Source organism: Dryobates pubescens, chromosome 27, assembly GCF_014839835.1.
Source record: "Dryobates pubescens isolate bDryPub1 chromosome 27, bDryPub1.pri, whole genome shotgun sequence".
NCBI classification, from domain to species: domain Eukaryota; kingdom Metazoa; phylum Chordata; class Aves; order Piciformes; family Picidae; genus Dryobates; species Dryobates pubescens.
The window spans coordinates 6,808,339-6,815,273 of record NC_071638.1 but is presented as its reverse complement, the minus strand read 5'-3'; the positions used below and the strand labels follow the sequence as shown (position 1 = coordinate 6,815,273).

Below are 6,935 nucleotides of genomic sequence, written 5' to 3'. Positions count from 1 at the left end.
GATAGGATGCATTAGTCTGTTCCCTATCAGAACTTAATGCTAAACAAAAAAGTGCTGTTTCTTTGGACTCAGATTTCAAAAGGCTTAAAAATTAGTGAAGCACAGGAGGAAGGAAAAAAAAGAGAGAGAGAGAGAGAGAGATCCTGCCAAGGGGTGGTTCCCTAAGTAAGTAGCCTCTCACTTCCACAACGTGAGACGGTGTCGTCTTGTAGTCTTCCTACCTGTGTGGGTGGAAGGGAGACTTACGACAGTGACCGAAACCAAGGGTAAATCACCTGCTGTTGATGTGCCACAAATGAAGTGGCTTCCTTATCTTCACCATAACTTATTGTATGCCTCCAGTTTGAGCACAGGTTCCCTGCTCCAGATTGGCTGGATTTCTGCATAAGCCCTGGATCTGGTATGTTCTTGAATTATTGTAGTTGAACTTAGTTATAGACTGGTTTATATATCATTCATTACTGTCATAACAGAAGATAGTTTAATGAATGATCATATATTTTCTGCTTTGCAAATGGCAATGTGGATGTCCATTGGAAGACTGGAAAAAAAACATTTTGAGTTTGTCTTAACACTCCTTTAACTAATTGTATAGAAATAATGTCAAATGAATGGTGTGCAGCCACCATGGCATCATATGGGACTTTCTTTAGGTAATGCAAGCTGTGCAAAAAACAAAGTTTGCAACATGAACTACATCCCTCCCCCCCCCCCCCCTTTATCTCCACACCCCCCCTCTCCCCTCCCCCTCAGTCTTCCATAAAAGCACTTTTGGAAGGTGGACAAGTTAACAACTTTCTGATGTAATGTTTGAACTAGGATTTTGTGTATCATGTTTATTCTGCATAAATATGAACACATATGGATAACAGAGTGACAAATTCAGCTATGTAATGGATAACTTTCACTAATGCATACTGGCATGATTTGAAATACTGCCATCCCTACCTACCCTTTCATTCACATGCACTGCACTTCAGTTGTCCATTCAGTTCACACTGCTGTGCTCTCTTTTCCCACCAAGGATGCAATATAGCAGGATTTGCAATAGAGTGGCAGAAATGCAGGTGCTTGTCTGAGTCTGTCATTCCTGCTGCTGAGTAATAAAATCCTGGCAGAGAAGCAAACTGGGGAATGACTTTTATTATTGCTGTCAAAAGGGGAAAACAAGGCATGCAAGCATCCATGTGCCTTGTCAGTATCACAGTATCACTAAGGTTGGAAGAGACCTCAAAGATCATCGAGTCCAACCTGTCACCACAGACCTCATGACCTCATGGGTTAAAGCCCACATTGCTGATAGCCTGAAAGGCAAGACTGGCCTCACTTTAGCCAGTGAGTTTCCTGCCTCTGCATGCCTGAACGCAGTTCAGCTAAATAACCTATGTCAGAGCAAGCTCAGGAGTGCTCTGTAATATATCCTGCTACAAAGACCCCTAAAGGCTGTCCATGGCAGAAGAGGAATAAGGACCTAAAGATCACCAAGATGCAGCTGTGGTGACCTTCTCTCACTCTGTTTCTTCAGATTACAATTGAGCAGGGATGTCCCAAGCCCTCTACTACCTCAACCCTTCTCTTTAGTGAAAAAGAGGAAAAGCAAATGTGAAAGAGGAGAGGCAATATAGATCATCTTTTCCTTATGTCCTTGTACTTCTGAGTTGTCACTAGAGTCCTTGCATGGTAGCAAAGGTTCCTGCCACTGTCAGTGAGAGTGTGTATACCTGTGTGATGCTGGGCTGTCTTGGAAGGTTGCACAAATCCTCAGCTTTCTTCCCCACAACCACTCATTGGGGCTGTCTGCAAATGAAGGCAGGAGCTACTGCTTTGGCTGTCCTCCAGAGGCTCTGAAAGTGAGTGGGAGAAGGGAACCCTGCAGCTATACCACTTTTATCTTGCCATGTGTACGAAGTGACAGAATTGAACCCCAAGACTGTTTGGAACAAGCAGTTGAATTCTGAAGGGAAAAATCTGAGGTTCATCTATCTTATTATAATTAGCTAGAATTAAAATTACAAAATAGATCATCTGCTTTGGCTTGTAGAGCATTCATGGATGTGTAGTTATAAAGCAGGAGTGGAGCAGTTGCATCAGCTTTCACTGATTTAGAGTTTCACCTTTTGAAAAAGGCTTGAAGTCTCCATGCTCAATCTCATCTTCAGACAGGTGTTCAAGAGGGGATTGGACATGGCACTTGGTGCCATGGTTTAGTAGTCATGAGGTGTTGGGTGCCAGGTTGGACTGGATGATCCTTGAGGTCTTTTCCAACCTTATTGATTCTATGATTCTATTCTATGATTCTATGATATGATGATTCCCATTTTTCAATCAGAGGAGGTTCAAACAGCAGTTTGAGTGGATACTTTTCTCCATTAAAAAAACAACAACACAAAGAAACAAACAAATACTGCACAGTTAAAACTTGTTGAAACGTCATATTCTAGCAGTCAAATGCAAATGTTTTCTTTTGAGGCCAGAATTTAGACCTTAATATCTTATTGCTACCAATTTGTATGAGCTAATATATCTACCAGACACCTAAATATGGAGAAATTAAGGGAGAGGGGTTGCCTTTTTTTTCCCCCCCCTTAAATTTCAAAAATATGTTTTATTGGATATATCAATTTGCTCATGACCTCATTTGAACCCATTTCTGCTGTAATTGTTTTTATAGCATTTCAAAGTTCACGGGGACATGAAAGGGTTTCCTGGCTACATGTTGTTAGATCATGTTTCTGTCAACAGATAAATGAGCTGGATATCAACAGTCAGTTTTCATAACTGTAATATCTGAAACTCTTCCCTGGATAAAATTGGTGTCTAAGAATTTAGAAGGATGTGGGGTTTTGCTTAGTGAGAATGACTGTCTTTTTTTTTCTTCTTATGAAATTCTTGGTTAACACTTGAGCTACTTACTTTTACTACCTTACCTTATCAGAAAGGTTCAGGACTCCTTCAGTAGCGTAATTATTTTTATCTGGAATGGGCAAAAGTTTCACTTCAAAGATTCAGTAAGATTTCACATTATTCATTAAGTAAAATCAGCACCTTGTCTAATCAGCAGTGTGTTTGAGGCAAATCCAGGGCTGGATTTAGCTGCTGTGCAATGGAAGTCATGTTCTAAAAGCTGCATCTGATGAGGCCCTTGTTGTATGTGGAAATTACATAGTGGTCAAAATAATGGCTCAGGTGTTCCTCTCATACTGTAATATACTGGGCCTCCTGTCTCAAAGTGTTAACATAGAGCTTCAATTGCAATACAAACTGTGATCCAGTCCTTTGCATGCTTTGTAAGAAAGTAGGTCTATTAGACACTTGCAGCAGAGGAGGTGATGTCTGTTATTAGTGTTCTAAGTGAAAATATCACAGTCATATCACATATGTCATTCTTGTCCCTATATATTATTGGTTTACTGTATTTGGAAGCAGGATGACCTTTTTCCTTTAAACACTAAGTCCAATGGTAAACCATTCCCTATTAGACACTTCTGTTGAGGAACTTAGTAAGCTTGCTCTACTGGTGGTGGTGTGGTGGTATTAATTTCATACCCAAAAGGGTCCCCAGATCAAAATATATTGATGGAAATTGCTTTACTGCAGCTTTTTGACAGGCCATGGTTTAGTAGTCATGAGGTCTCAGGTGACAGGTTGGACTTGATGATCTTTGAGGTCTTTTCTAATCTGATTGATTCTATGATTCTATGATATATAATATACAGTTGGTGTTTTTTCTGCTTTCATGCATTGCTACCAGAGTGCAGTTATAATAGTCTTGCTCTCTAAGGTAAGACAGAGTCTTCTATTTCATGGTGTGGTACCGCATGGTGTGAAAATTTCTGTTAAGTGAAGAGCAGAGGTTATATCTGGGATGACACTGCATATATAGGCTATAGAATTTGACCAACACATTAATATTAGCAGTATTTCTCCAAACCAACCAATATTGATGCAAAGATTTTTCAGATTTATGTCTCTGCAGTGTGGTATTCCCACCACCTTTCAGAAACACCACCGTGCCAGTGCCACGCACCAGTGCAGCTTCCAGCCACAGCCACTGGCTCTGCTGATCTCATTGACTGCACCTGACTTCGCTTAGCTTGTCCAGTCCTAGGCAAAGCAGTTAGGGCTGGAGATCATGAGTCATTAACTAATTTTTCCAAAGTTCAGTCTTTGTCAGCTCACCAAAAGCATAAGCAACGCAGAACTTAAATCTACTCAAAAACATTTTAGCCAGAAAGCTTAAAGGATCAACATTTAAGGGCCTGTGGTAGTGAGAGAAGTTCAGTTCTCCTCCCAACACACGAACCACAGCTAACTCAGTCAGAGAAGCAAAATGGGATGCAGTGAATATGTACACAATATACAGTATTTACAGTATATACAAAAATACACAGGAAAGAACCTAACACAGAAAATTACCCCACCCCCATCTCAATAAAGGAAGGTTTCCCCCAAAACCCCTTTCCCCCTTCCTCATTTTTTTCCCAAAAAGGATTAAAGAGAGAGAAATAGATATTAAGGGAAATTCTGCTAGTTCAAGGCAGTTGTTAAGGGAAGAAAAAAAAATTTAAAGAATTAGTCTTTTATCTCATTAGTCCAAGGTCTCAACTGCCAGAAGAAAGACAGCAGCTGTCCAGACTCAGGCTGCAAACAGACTGAACTAAAGCTAAAAATCCTATAAGTTACATTGCTACTAATCTACCAATGAACTTCATTTAGAAATATCTTTGCTTTCCTTTTTACACCAAAACATTCAGCTAGAGTGTTTCAGTAGCTGTCTTTTCTTAAAGGCACAGCCTAAAACTGTCACAGGGCCAAATCTCAAGTCCTCTTCTGCTGAAAAGCGCTGCGCTTGCTCACATCTAGATAAATTCAGATTAGAAATTATAACATGGAAGAGTGTAATAAAATGCATCTCATATTGCCCTTTGGCATGGGCTGCCCAGGGAGGTGGTGGAGTCACCATCATTGGAGGTGTTCAGGAGGAGACTTGATGGGGTGCTTGGTGCCATGGTTTAGTTGATTAGGAGGGTTGGATTGGATGACAGGTTGGACGCAATGATCTTGAAGGTCTCTTCCAACCTTGGTTTATTCTATTCTATTCTATTCTATTCTATTCTATTCTATTCTATTCTATTCTATTCTATTCTATTCTATTCCATTCCATTCCATTCCATTCCATTCCATTCCATTCCATTCCATTCCATTCCATTCCATTCCATTCTATATGCAGCAGCTCTAGAATGAGATTGGAAGACCTGCACAGGATAGAGGGCTTTTGCATTAATCTATTAAATGCTACAAAAAGTTTTAATTAGAAACCTGTACAGAAGGTGAAATTCTTCTCTTCTTCCCAGTTGCCTTCTTTTGGAGAATAATGCAAAAATAAATAGATGGGGGAAAATGTGACAGAATGGGGCAAAACAGCAGCTGTTTTAAAATGTCAAGAACGTTTCTGTCACCACAAACACTGTTCAGCAGGAATGCATGTGTTGTGAAAAACAACATGCAAACAGATTTTTTTTTCTCTGAGTTAAGCTTTTCTTCTGAGAAAAGATTTCTCTGCACAGCAAAAGTGAGCGCCGCTATATTTGTTCTCTGAACACAGTCTCCAAGGGAGACTTCACAGCGTCAGGCTGGTCCCAGTTCTGTTCGCTTGCACCCAGCGTGTCAGGCAGGGAAAACAAACACGTGATGTTGTGACGTTTGGACCCACCCCTTTGCAGATTAGGGGCTGCCTTGCCTTGTGTCTTTTTATATTTTATAAAATGGGGAAGAAAGTTGTCCTTCTCTCCTCCCTCTCTATCCTTGCAATCAGCAGGCACAACAGCAGTATCTATGCTCTCCTGCGTGCAGGGTGTTTCTGAGAGGCACATCAGGCAGTATTATCCCTCTTCTCCCAAAAAACCCAGCATGGTCTCATTCTGCTCTCCGTCAGGCAGACACGGCTTGGCAACTGAATACTGAGTCTTCTGTTGTTTCATCCTTTTTGTTCATGAGACTATGTTGTCCACCTGCATGTCTGAGTTTAAGCTTTGCTTCAGCTGAAGCTCACTTTGCTGCTTCTTCATGTTTGCAATGAGCCTGTTTGCTAGTAAACAGCAGAAGTGAGGGTGACCTCATCTGATTTAGAAATACTGTGAAGTGTGAAACGCAAGAATATCCCCCTTTTGCCCACACATAAGGCAGCACCTTCCAGCTGGTCCTTCCTGTTAGGTGACCCAATTGCTAAGAGCTGAGCTCAGTGCTTGAAAGGGCTTGACAAGTGCAATGTCTATCTGAGAGTAGCACAAGTACCATTTGTGGTCCTCTGCAGAGGGAAAAGCTGCTTATTTGTTTAGGAAATAGAGGCTATAATGCTTAACTTATAACATTTCAGTCACTTCCATGGCAACTGGCTCTGAGAGAACAAAGTAAGACTTCATCAGACCACATAATATCTTGAAAATGGAATAAAGAAAATTTTACATAGCAGCACTGTAAAGTTTCCTTTGATGTTTGAATTTTAGTTCTGTTAGTTAACTGATTATTTACTCGGTGTAGTAATTGATGTTCTGACAAAGTTACAAGCAAATTGACATTGATTTCTTTCAGTTGCCAGGCATCCCTTTTCCCTGAAACAACAGGGGATATTCCAGCACAGTGTGGTGGCCCTTTCCCCCTCTGCCTAAGGAGAACCAATACTACCCAGCAGATGCCCTGTGATGATAACTGTATTTAAGGGACAGCAACCCTAGGCACTGGAATTCTTCCATCTTTTTCTGTGGGCTTCAGATTTGACCTATCTTAGAAATGTGGCATAGCCCATTTCATGCTCTACTGAGTAAAGAGATCATGAAGCATGTGGATGACTGACAGGATTGTGAACCTCCTCTGTTTAAAGTCTAAATCAGATCTGGCCACTGGGATTTTCATCCCCTCACCCAAGGCAGGGAGAA

The 6,935-nt window shown here is 40.9% G+C and overlaps 1 protein-coding gene across 2 annotated transcripts in view; it reads left to right on the top strand.

The window, feature by feature from the left end:
• Positions 1 to 237: 237 nt before the first annotated feature.
• SLC13A1 (solute carrier family 13 member 1) overlaps positions 238 to 6,935 on the top strand; it is a 52,444-nt gene continuing 45,746 nt past the window's right edge. For both annotated transcript variants that reach the window (XM_009896287.2, XM_054173817.1), the window contains exon 1: positions 238 to 400. The gene's annotated coding sequence lies outside the window, so the exon portion shown is untranslated. The remainder of the gene's footprint in view (positions 401 to 6,935) is intronic.